The sequence below is a fragment of the Ambystoma mexicanum genome, chromosome 1p, assembly GCF_040938575.1.
Source record: "Ambystoma mexicanum isolate Mex_15411 chromosome 1p, UKY_AmexF1_1, whole genome shotgun sequence".
NCBI lineage: Eukaryota > Metazoa > Chordata > Amphibia > Caudata > Ambystomatidae > Ambystoma > Ambystoma mexicanum.
This window is the reverse complement of record NC_090921.1, coordinates 793919878-793932471: the sequence shown is the minus strand read 5'-3', so window position 1 is coordinate 793932471 and position 12594 is coordinate 793919878. Positions and strand designations below refer to the sequence as shown.

The following is a 12594-nucleotide window of genomic DNA, read 5'->3' as shown; positions in this document are numbered from 1 at the left end:
TGTTTGCTCCCTGTCCATTGCCTGGCCGGGTCTGTGGGTCCTCTCCTGCACCCACCATGTGCACATTGAGGCTGAAGAAAACTCCATGTTCTCTGGACAAGAAGTAAGCAATGGACCACCCACCACTTCTCTGAATGTTATGTACTTTAACTAACCTCATTAATGCTTCACTTCACACCAGGACTGTCCGACCTCTCACTCCACCTTTTCTGGACTCTGACTAAACTCGCTTTGCCCAGTTACTGAATGCGTTTCACCTACCCTGCTAAAAATAGTATTTAGCCTTGCCCAGTAACTGAATGTGCTTCACCTGCCCTGCTAAAATCGAATTTAGTTGTGCCTTGTGGCTGCTTGTGTTGATAATTAGCTTGTGCGCTTCCCTCTGTACCTCCCCCCCTGTTTATGCCCCCCCCCACCGCTCCCTACCTCCTACCTCCAAGTGCATTAGTGCTTCAGCCTGGTAAGTGTCTCCCCCCAACCCCGCCACTTCAGCCAACCATGACCATATCTATCTCTCCTATCCTCTCCAACTGCTTCACTATCTCCTATCCTTCTCCCATCACCAAATCTGGCCGGAAGAAACTTAAGGACATACAGGCCTTCCTATTGCAGACACCTATGTGACGGATTCTGCCACAGAGACTACCACTGACATACTCTTCTTCGCTAACGCACCGGATCTATAGACTCGCTACATGTTCAGCTTTCTATCTCCTATCGCCTCTTCTCCCATTAATGGTGGCACTGCTGGGAGGTTCTCTTTGACCTCTAAGCCATTTCCAGAGTCATAATTAATGTTTATCTAAATGGCACCATCATGGTGTTCAGGGTCCTTAACCCAAACGTATTCTCTTTGACAGGCTCCTCCCTCGCCTCTCTCACCTCTCCCTCTGGGCAAGGATCCCTTGCCCTCTGTGCCTTGCACCGCCTCTGTACAGGCGCCCCTGCACTGCCTTACGGTCCGGGCTCGCTTGGCGGCCCCCGGCTCCTCTGCCATTCTCCACTATCCCCATGCTCCTCTTACCACCCTCTGGTGGGGACCACTGTCAAAGAGGACAAGCTGCTCCACATTGCCACTCTCAACACCCGCTCTGCGTCACACACTCGTCTGGCATCTGCAACCTCCTCTAACTCATGGATCTTGATCTGCTCGCCATCACTGAAACCTGGCTCAAGGATAGCTCTGTCACGAGCTTTGACACTCCTCCCAGAAGGCTACAAAATCCTCTCTGCACCCAGGCCTAAGACGACAGGTGGGGGAGTTGCACCTATCTTCCCAGAATGGATACCCATGTCCATCATCCCAACTTGGCCTACTACTTCGAGTGCCTAGTCTGGAGACTCTCACTATCCTCAAAATCTTCTCTCAGGATGGCCATCTTCTATCAGCCACCAGGTCAGTCACTCTCTTCCTTTCTAAATGGGCTGAACTGGCTCCCTCCCTACTCCCCTCCTCAACGCCTCCTGATGGGTGATCTTAACATCCAACTGGACTCCTCAGGTCCTTTCCGCAACCTCTGCGACTCTCTCGCCCTTTCCATCTTTCCTTCTGGCCGCACACACACCACGGGCCACACCTTGTATACCCTCATCTCTACGGACATCCCTCTCTCTATCCCTCTCACTACCTCCATCTCCTAAACTGACCACTCTTCTCTGAACACACCTCAAGCTCTCCTTTCCTCTTGCAGCAATACATCAGGCACAGCTACTTGGCTTCAAAGTCACCAGACCCATGAAAAAAGTGACAGTCGCTGTGTATGACTCTCCTACTCTCCTCCACCCACTCCTTTGGCCGACTCCCACCCTGACACAGCCCTCGCTAACCTCAATCTCTCTATCTCCAACACTCTTGACATTCTTGCCCCTGTCATGAGGGTGTGACTGAAGCCTTCCAAAAAGTGCAACTCTTGGTACGACTCCGACTTGGCTGCTCTTAAACGCAAGTGTAGGGCAGCTGAGTGGAAATGGAATAAATCGGGCGAACCATCGGACAAACTGGCCTGCCGCCTGCTTCAAAGGCATTATTGACTCTGAAACGGCACCAAGGAAAGTCTATATTCAAGCCCACATCTCTGCGGCATCAAACAACACGGCCAAACTTTTCGAAGTCTGCAAGGAACTGGCCAATCCTGCAGCAGCATCTTCTGTCACACCCACCCAGGACCTTTGCTCTGCCTTGGCTGCACACTTCACCACAAAAACCCAAGACATCCTTTCCACCCTATCTTCCACACCACAGCATACACCAAAACCTGAGCCTCCCTTTGCCCCCCTCCTCTTACCATCTCTTCACGTTAGCCCGTCACACCGGATGAGGCCACCAGACAAGTCCGATCTATGAAGGCTTCACCCAAACAGGTGGACCCCTGCCCCTCCAAAACCATTAAAGACAATATCGACTCCCATGCCCCAGCCTTGGCGGATCTCTGCAATCTTTACTTTTCCACTGGAGTTCTCCCAACTGCCTTGAAGCACGCCTTTGTGCACCCTCTGCTCAAAAAACGTCCTGCCTACCCCTCCATTCCGGCAAGCTACCACCTTTTCTCCATCACTCCTTTCTTGGGCAAACTGCTGGAGAAACTGGCCATCTCTCAGCTGACCCTCCACACTGAATCTATTTGCTCCTTCAACAACATCAATCTGCAATCTGGCTTTAGAGCATTCAGAAGACCCGTGAAGACCTGCTCTCAAATCTTGACACTAACAACCCCTCTATCCTCATTCTCCTTGACCTCTCCTCTACCTTCGACACGGTTAACCACGAAATCCTGATCGCACGTCTCCGTGACACCCTTGGAATCACAGATCAGGCTCTGGCGTGGTTAACCTCCTTCCTCTCCGACCGCCCATCACAGGTGGAACTCTGAGCCTTTCACTCGACTATCACTTTCACAACCTGTGGCGTTCCCTAGGGATCTAACCTATCCCCCTGGTTCTTCAACGTCTATATGGCTGCCCTGGCACGTGTGATAGCCACTTTCACCTCTAACTTCCAGTGCTACGCAGACGACACGCAACTATCTTTCAAGCTACCCTCAGCCGCCTCCTCGCTCATATCTCACTCTCTGTCCACTATTCAGTCTTGGTGTGCTGCAAACGACCACTGCCTCAATGCCACTAAAACTGAGATCATTTGCATTGGGACCCCTGCTCCCGGTTTCCCACTTTCGCTCTGGCCGGCCTCCTTTGACCCTGCGCTTGCACCCACCGGCAAAGCCAAAAACCTTGGGGCCATCGTTGATTCCACCCTCTCCTCCTCCTCTCACATTTCAGACATCTCTAAAAAGTCTAGCTATCAGCTTCACCTCCTATGGGGTACTCTACCTTTTCTCACTTTCCCCCAGAGGCTCACTGTCTCCAGAGCCCTGGTTCTCTCCAAGCTGGACTATTGCAACAGCCTCTTCCTCAATCTCCCTTCTGCCCTGCGCCCTCTGCAACTCATCCAGAACAGAACTGCAAGACTTATCCTTGGCCTCAAGCCCAGTGACCGCATCCCTCCGGCGCTGAAATCCCTTCACTGGCTCCTTGTGGCTGCAAGGATCAAATTCAAGACCCTTTGCATTGTTCACAAGGTTTCTGGGGCCTGGGACCTACCTACCTGCAATGCTGCCTATGTAAATACTGTCCCTCACGAGCCCTCCGCTCATCTACCCCAAACCTTCTACGCGTGAGCCGGTTCTCCAAGCAGAGCTTTGGAGGGAGATCCTTATCCTCAGCAGGTGCCTCCCTCTGAAATAGCCTCCCTGCCGCCCTCTCTCTAGAGACGGATCTCCTTAAATTCCAGAAACTACTCAAGACTTTCCTCTTCTCTTCCTTCTCTCTCCCTCTACACTGCTAACCAAGTTCTGTTTTTTCCCTCCTACCCTCCCTCCCTCCCTCCTCTTCCTTACAGCATGCTGACTGTTGCCAGGTGTACCTCAGAGTCTCACTGGTCACCGGCACCCCTGTCAGTCCTCTATCGCACTTTCCTCAGGGCCCTATACCCCACCCACACTCCATGCACTTGCAAAATTAACCCTAGAGAGTGGCTCTCTGCATTTACCCCACTCTCAACTGACCGGTGGCACTTGATCCTCCCCCTCCCTGTGACCCTCTGTGCACTTGCTCGATACGTACGCACCGCACCTGAAGATCGTCCGTCTGTCTCCCCTGTCTTCAGCCCTTAATTACACTGTTAAAACTGGAGAATCGCCGTCAGGCCTAATTGCTGTCTTCCAAACTTCTCTGTGCAGACTATTATCGTCTCTGAATTTTCAAGGGCTCAGAGCGACTGTTTACTCCCCATGTTCCCACTCTCATCTTTGATATATTCAAGTCTGCTTGCAACTTGCTTCGGAATGTTTTTTTTCATAGGGTTGAGCGTTGATTCTTGATCCTCGATGGTCTACGTGGCGTTCCTCGAGACGTCAACGCTGGTATATAGTGGCACGTGCCCCGACCTGTACCTCAGTTCTTAGTTTTTTCCTCCTTTAATTAGCATGCTGCGTCACAGGAGAAGGTAGTCTTGACGTTGTGAGAAAGGAAGGTGTAAGACATGGACATTCTAAGCAAGAGGGGATCGATGGGAGGGCAATGAGGAATACGTGGGAGGAACATCCAGTCGAAAGAATGTTACCAGGGGTAAGTAACTTGTTCTTCGAGTAGATTGTGTCCTCCCAAGTATTCCTCATCTCTGATAGACTCCCAAAGCAGTTTGAGTTTGGCGGAGGGTGCTAAGAATTTACTTTATTTGTTAATGTTATGGAGGACAGCCTTGCCAAATTTGGCTTCCTCTCCTGAAAAAGAATCTACACAGTAGAATGTACTAAATGTATGCAGGGACTTCCATGTTGCCGCTCTGCAAATGTCCCTTTACTGGTACACCTCCCAAGAGCCGATGAAGCAGCCACTGCTCTAGTAGAATGCGCCCTCAGACCTTCGGGTGAATCCTTTCCTGCCAACGAGTAACGCTCAGTTATACACAACAATCCATCTAGTGACTGTTTGTTTTGTGACCACTAAGCCTAATCTTTGACCAGCATAACCAATAAACAGCTGATCATCTTGGCAAATATTTGCAGTTCTTGTGATACATAAACTTAGTACCCTCTTGGGGTCTAGGCGATGAAGTCTCTTCATCCTAAAATGGAGGAGGTGGATAAAAATATGGTAGTGCAATACGTTGTGCCAAATGAAATTCTGACACAACTTTAGGCAGGAAAGATGACTTAACCCTTAAGACTACATTATCCTTGGAGAAGCACCTGAAAGGTTGTTTGGAAGATCGAGCCTGTAGCTCACTTACCCCATGGGCAGATGTGATGGCTACTAAAAATTCACTTTTTATGGTGAGCATCCTTAAAGGGCATGAATGTAAGTGCTCAAAGGAAGCTCCCATAAGACCTCTTAGTACAAGGTTTAGATCCCATGATGGCACGATGAAGGGAGTAGGCGGGAACAAATTTGTTAAGCCTTTCAGAAATTGTGACATAAATCGGTACTTTGAAATATGATCCCTCATCCAGAGATCTTTTGAAAATTGGAAGGGCCGCTAAATAGCCCTTCACCGTGGCTACTTGCAACCCAGAATGAGTTAGATGAAGCAAGAAAGAAAGAACATAGGGAACTTTACATGTGAAAGGATCTATTTTCTTTTTCCTACACAAGCTGCAAAATATATTCCAACGGCAGTGGTACAGGGATTTGGTTGCTGGTCTCCTAGCCGAAGGCAACCCTTTCATTACGTCTTCCGGAAGGTCCCAATTTTTCTATCTCACCCTTTCAGACACCAGGCGTGAAGGGTTGAGAGTCCTGATCTCTGGGTGAAGAATGCAACCTTCTTCTTGTGACAGTAGGTCCTCTCTTTGGGGAAGACGAATTGGAGGGCAGATGGCCATTTCCAGAAGGTCCGGGTACCACGGTCTCCTGGCTCAATCTGGAGCAATGACGATCATGGTTTTCCCCAACTTCCTCAACCTGTGCATTACGTGGAATGACAGGGGCGGGCAGAAATGCATACAGGAGTGTAAATACGTCCCCTAGAGCTCCTCTTTGGGGAAATTCCCTGGAGTAGAACAGCTTGCACTTCCGGTTGACACTGGTCACAAACAGATCCACTTGAGGGGTTCCCCAAAGAGCGAAGATCTCTTGAAGGATATCCTGAGCTACTTCCCACTTGTGGGGGATCGTGCTCTGCCTGCTCAGAGCATCCGCTGCGGTGTTCTTTTCTCTGGCTAGATGAACAACCAGAAAGGTTTTTCCTTCTCTTAGTGCCCAGAACCAGAGCTGCGTTGCCTCTCTGCACAGGGGCAGTGACTATGCCTCCCTCTTGTTGAGGCAATGCATGGCCACTGTGTTGTCCGTCATTATCAGGACACTTTTCCCCCCCCATATCGAGGGCAGGAAAGCCATCAGCGCTAGTCTGATTGCCCTCAGCTCCAAAAGGTTGATATTGAGTCTGGACTCTGACTGAGACCAGTGTCCGCTTATCGAAAGCTCTCTCATGTGTGCTCCCGATCCTGAGATGGAGGCGTCCGTCACAACTGTCGTCTCCGGCCATGGTTGCCAAAAATGTTCTCCTCTCGTCATATTCTCCTGACTGGCCCACCACAGGAGATCCTGAGCAACCTTTGTCGGGACTGGAGAAGGTCCGTCATTCTGCCATGCCAGAGAATTGACACCACTGGGATCTGAGAGCAGGGTCGAACTGGGACAAGAAATAGGCCTGGACACCAAAAATAAAGTGGCCCACCCCTCGCCTCAGAAAAGTGGCCCACCCCTCGCCTCAGAAAAGTGGCCCACCCCTCACCTCAAAAAAAGTGGCCCTCAAACCGTGATTTTGTGCACACTATAGGCACAGTATGCCAGCAGTGGGCTGTGAAGGTACTGTGTGCACTATAGTCACAGTATGCCAGCAGTGGGCTGTGAAGGTATTGTGTGCACTATAGACACAGTATGCCACTGGGCTGTGAAGGTATTGTGTGCACTATTGGCAAAGCATGCCAGCAGTGGGCTTTGAGTGTAGTGTTTGCACTATAGGCACAGTATGCCAGCAGTAGGCTGTGAAGGTATTGTGTGCACTATAGACACAGTATGCCACTGGGCTGTGAAGGTATTGTGTGCACTATTGGCAAAGCATGCCAGCAGTGGGCTTTGAGCGTAGTGTGTGCACTATAGGCACAGTATGCCAGCAGTGGGCTGTGAGGGTATTGTGTGCATCATAGCATGCTTAGCTTTGATTTGGTATACTTTAAGGAATGCGGCAAGCAGTCTGTGTTATGTAGGCCACAACATTTTTAGATGTTTGTCTTTAGGACATGCCCATCAAGTCTTAGACCACGCCCATCATGCAAGCCATGCCGCAAAATTTTCTTACCCCACGTAAAGCACAGCAAAGGGAGCACACACCTGCCAAAAAGCAGAAATCGATGCATACTATGTACAAAGGCTTCTTGGAATGCAGCCTGCATGAAAGAAAAGGATGTGTGTAGAGGACGTGCACACTTAATTTCACAGTTTCAACTACTAGGCAAACATTGCCCTGATGCAGAAATGCGGTGAAAGAATATTTTTTTTTGCGCGGGGGCAATTTTGGCCCTAGTGCGAATGGCACTGGTGAAATGTTTCTGTAATACCACCCATGCTTCTTTTCCTCTGCATGGATGCTATTGGTGTGACCTGCATCGTGTGCACATCCGCAAGGGCATGCGTTTGCTTTAGGTCCGCTCTGTCGCTTGACCTTCTGGGATTTGGCCAAAGTCACCCCCGCGTGGGCACCCTTATTCTAACGCAGGGTAGAACATGGGTACCATTGAGTAGGGTGAAAACGTCACCACTTGTGTGTCCGGCGCCAGTCTGCAGCAAAAGAAGGCGCTATTTAAGAAACAAAGCATTATTAAGAGCAGTTATTTCGTGCTCCAGCAAGCTGAAAGAGGTTGGCAGCGAGCAAGGACCATACCTAAAAAACGGTGCTTATATTGGTATACAAGCTTACAAATATTGGCGTCTACGGAGATGTTTAAATCTCTCTGGAGAGGGCAACCAATCGTGCCTGAGCACCAGCAACCAGATTAAACATGGCACATGCCACTCACACAACAATGGGAGTATGATGTCACCAGGCCTTGCCGTGGCAAGCTGGCAGTTACCAACTGACGCATCTGAACGGGCGATGCATTAATTTTGGGACCAAACAAATGCATGTCCAGATCAGTCGTCGCCACAGTTCTGAAACACACAAAGGCCACAATCAGTCCAAGACAGCAGACCACGTATTAGTGGGCTCCCGTGGTGTTGGCAGAAAGTTTGGCTTAGTCTGATACTGCCTGCGCAATCATTGCGCACATGGCGCACGGGCATGGCTTTGGTTACCATGCGAGGAGCGCAGGTTACATGGTAAGTGCGCACGGGTAGTCGGTCACAGGAACGATGGAGATGTGTTTGCACAGTTTGGGTTTCATCATGTTTTGAATCAGCGAAGCCTGGAGGTCGGACCATCGTTAATGGGCTGCGAAGGTTTAAGGGGCCAACCACCGTTCAACACAAGGCGGCGCATTGGTTGCTATGTCCAGGCCGGGCTCGCGCTGGACAAGTTAGTGCCTTTCCTGCGCAGCTGTGCCGGGGTTGGAGGTACAGCTGTGTTATCTCACACAAAGTGCATGATTCCGGAAGACGGGGCATCGGTAAAGAATTTGAAAGGGTACAAAGTACCTGCAAAAACACAAGTTCAACATGCTCTTACTGTAAGTTACTGACAGTCTATTCTAGGACTTAACTGGATGGACAAAGGGGCGTATCCACTTCTGCAGTGCGTGACACGACCCTTTGCAAACGCTGCACTTGTGATGGCTTATCGTGATGTCACCTGGCTGGCTGTACCCAGTTATTCATATTGCTGGCTGCTGACATCAAATCCGGCTTCCAGTCCAGTCCAACCACACTGTCGTCACCACTGACTCGGACTGACTCCATAATCAGAGACTAACGCTACTTGTGTGCAAATTGCCCCTAAAGGGCCAGGAGGCTATTTCTAACAACAACAACACGGCACGACTTTGTGCAGAATAAAATAAATAATACGCTAATTTCCCCACTGGCACTCACTCACCGTAGATACTTCAACTTCTGCGACGTCGCCAAATTGGCACTGGCAGCCTGGTGTGATACGAGGTCAGGTCTCGATGCAAACAGTGGGGGCTCACGGCTCAGCCTCAGTCTGCCTGCTGCGGGGGGGGGGGGCGGGCTCAGAGGACACTGGCCAGGCCCAGGGCAGGCTGTGGGTGGCCGCTGGACACTAGTCTGCTGGCCAGCCTGGCCTGCTGGAGTGTCTTCGTCGAGTCCACTCGTCGTCGTCAGTCTCTTGGCAATGGGGATTATGAGGGCACTGGGCTGGCTGACTCTCTGTCTGCTGCCTCGTTGACTCGTGGCTAAAAAATAATGCCAGGGTCAGGAGGAGGCCCACTATATCACAGAGAGTGAGTCACCCACGTGTCCACCGATTGTGGCGGCACGGAGTCTAAGACTGTCGCCGCCCCAGCCCCCCACAGGCACAAGTTGCTTTCAACTTTCAGGAAGTGACAACAACGAATTGACCTGCTAATTGCAGCGCAATTCGTTGTTGTCACTTCCTGAAAGTTGAAAGCAACTTGTTGTGTGTGAACCTGATGGGGGCTGGGCAGCCCCGCCCCCAGCCCCGCCCCCAGCGGCCTTGGGCAGAGGAGCCGGAGCGCAGCCCAGCCAGCAACCTCCTGCTGTGCAGTACTGTCTGAGTGCAGACAGTGTTTGTTTGTATTTCGTACACTGACTGTACGTTCTCACGGGGGGCGGGCGGGGCAGCCCGCCGGCCCCCCCGCTGCACCGTGGCTGGCTGGCCAGCCCTCTAACATATCATATGCACATAATTCTGATGCATATCGCATGCATGATGCATCATGATTATGCATGCATGCATTGCAATTTGCAAATCATCAAAGCAAGGTAACAACGCGTGTGTGTTGTTTACCTTGCTTTGATGAATATGCTCCTCCAGGTCAGGAGGACCGCGGCTGCCGCCAGCAGCTCCAGGCTGAGGCTCTCCTGGGCCCTGCCCATGGCTGGGTGTGCCGCGACGGTGGCCTCCCAGAGAGAGAGAGAGAGAAGAGCGTGCGTTGTGTCAGTTTCCTTTTCGGAATTCAGGCCCGGCACCCCAAGCGAGCTGAGCACTGTGCGCACTGCGCGGGCGGCACACAAATCTTAAGTTACAGTTACAGCTAGCTACAACAAAAAAAGGCCCAGCTTGGGCCGTGCATCCCGCAGCGCGGAGGCTCGCAGCAGCAGAGCAGCAGACACATGTGTCTGCAATGCAAATTGTAAACACTTCACTTACAAAAAAAAACCGCCCAGGGGTGGCCTCAAACTGGCCCCCGGTCCCAAAGGTCAGTGGCCGATCGACCGATGCGGCCAGTCCGAGGCTGTCTGAGAGCCCACTGAAGGGAATTCATTATCAGATGTGCTTCTGGCACCAGAAAAATGCAGGATGCCATGAGGCCGAGCAACCTTAGGAAGTCGTAGGCGGGAAGACGTTGGGCATTCTGACGTTTTTGAACCATCTGCAAAAGATGTTGAGTCCTTAACTAGGGTGGCAAAGCTTTTCCTGAGGCTGAATGCAACTCTGATTAGCCAGTCGTCCAAGTAGGGGTAGATGTGAATCCCCCCCTCCTTAGACTTGCTGCCACCACTGCCATATGCTTGGTGAAAACGCCTGGGGCGGAGGTGAGCCAGAATGGCAGAACTCAAAACTGATAGAGAACTGCCAACCTCGAACCTCAGATACTTTCTGTGCTTCTGATGTATCGGCACATGAAAGCAAGCATGATAAAGGTCCAATGACACCAATCAATCCTGAAGTCGATGGGCCACAAGAATCTGCGAAAGAGTTACCATCTTGAACTTGCCCTTCCTGAGGAACTTGTTGAAGCAACTCAAGTCCAAGATGGGTCGCACTCCTTCGTCCTTCAGGATTAGAAAGTAAGGAGGGCACCAACCTTGGTTCCTCTCTGCTACAGGTACCAATTCTATTGCACCTTTCTTCAATAGGGTGAGAATCTCCTGTTGGAGGAGTGGATCTGGAAACAAGGTTGATCTTGCTCTTGGTGGGCAATCAGGAGGTCTTTTTAGGAATGGGAGGCAGTAACCGTCTGCTACTGTTTGTAGGATGCATGCATCCGAAGTTATGCTTCGCCAACTCTGGACATGTTAAGACGGTCTGCCCCCTACCACAGTTTTGTGGTTGAAGAGTAATTTTGCTGTTCCACTTGCAGCGCAGGGTAACTCTGCAGGTGTTGAACGTGGAGTCCTTCCACCTCTACCTCTGCCACGATATGGTCTTTTACCTCTTTGTGAAAACTGACCTCTTCCTCTAGATATGGAGGAATAGAAATGAAAAGAATGACCTCTCCATCCTTGACCTGTAAACTGAGGTTGTCTTATTGCTGTCCCTAAATATTTTGCTTCAGCTCTAGAAGCTTGCAGTTTTCTAGACTGGTATCGGCCTTCTCCCCAAGCAGAGAAGTACCGTCAAACGGCATGTCTAGTCAACGTACCTGAACATTTGAAGTTTCAAATGATTTTCTTAATCAAGACATACGTCTAAGTACTGTGCTGGCAGTAGTTCCTCTACAGACTGAGTCCACTGTATCTAAACTAGATTGTAGGATTGTCTCATGGCATCTTTGCCATCTTGTATCAGGCTCAAAAAGCCTCTCTCTTCACCCTATGGTATGTGCTCTGCTGCTAGAGCAGCCACACCCCAAAGGGTATGTGTGTATTTCGCTAATGAACTGGTAGCATAGGCAGATTTTAGTGCCTGCAATAAATTATAAGTTACTCACTGTAGTAGCTAACGTACTGCTAGTCCATAGTCGCCTTTCCTCCATACTTTATGGGCGTCCCTCGCTAGGGACGGGAGACGGAACCTTTTTCACCAGAAAAATCTTCTTCCCCTTTAAATGTAGATGCGCACGGGGGCGAAGCCCAGGGAACATGCGTTCCCCACTGGCGGCACACCGCAGCCCCCTTTGACCCGTCGACAATATCAACAATTGCCTAATGACAACAGATCTATTAGGTGGACGACGGTGGGACGTATGGAGAAAAGGGGACTATGGACTAGGAGTACGTTAGTCACTTCGGTGAGTAACGTATAATTACTCCTACATCCCGTCCCCTTTCCTCCATACTGTATGGGCGATTACAACAGAATGTAGCCCGGGTTGTGTAAAGTTGCCACAAGTTCCTTAACACTCCCTGACCAAATGCCACGTCCGACCTGGCACTGGCATCCAGGCAGTAGTGCTTGCAGAAGGTCGAGGGAGTAGCCCACAAGGCCGCCTTGCTGATAACCTGCCACGCAACGCGTCTTTGGAAAGCTACCGCCGTGGTCTTCGCTCCGATGGCTTGGGCATGCATGTTTGCTGGTAATGGCTTGTACTTCACCTCATATGCCTCCTTGATGGCCATAACCATCCACCTTGCTATGGAAGCCTTAGAGGCCTGACAACCTGGTTTTTGTCCCCCCCCCGAAGGTGACAAAGAGGGCATCTGATTTGCAGAAGCTCTTGGTTCTGTCCAGGTAGA

General features: G+C 50.7%; 1 protein-coding gene across 3 annotated transcripts in view; it reads right to left on the bottom strand.

The window, feature by feature from the left end:
- Window positions 1-12594, bottom strand: part of ATP8B2 (ATPase phospholipid transporting 8B2) — a 2597648-nt gene that overhangs the window by 1217947 nt on the left and 1367107 nt on the right. The gene's annotated exons all lie outside the window — the stretch shown is intronic.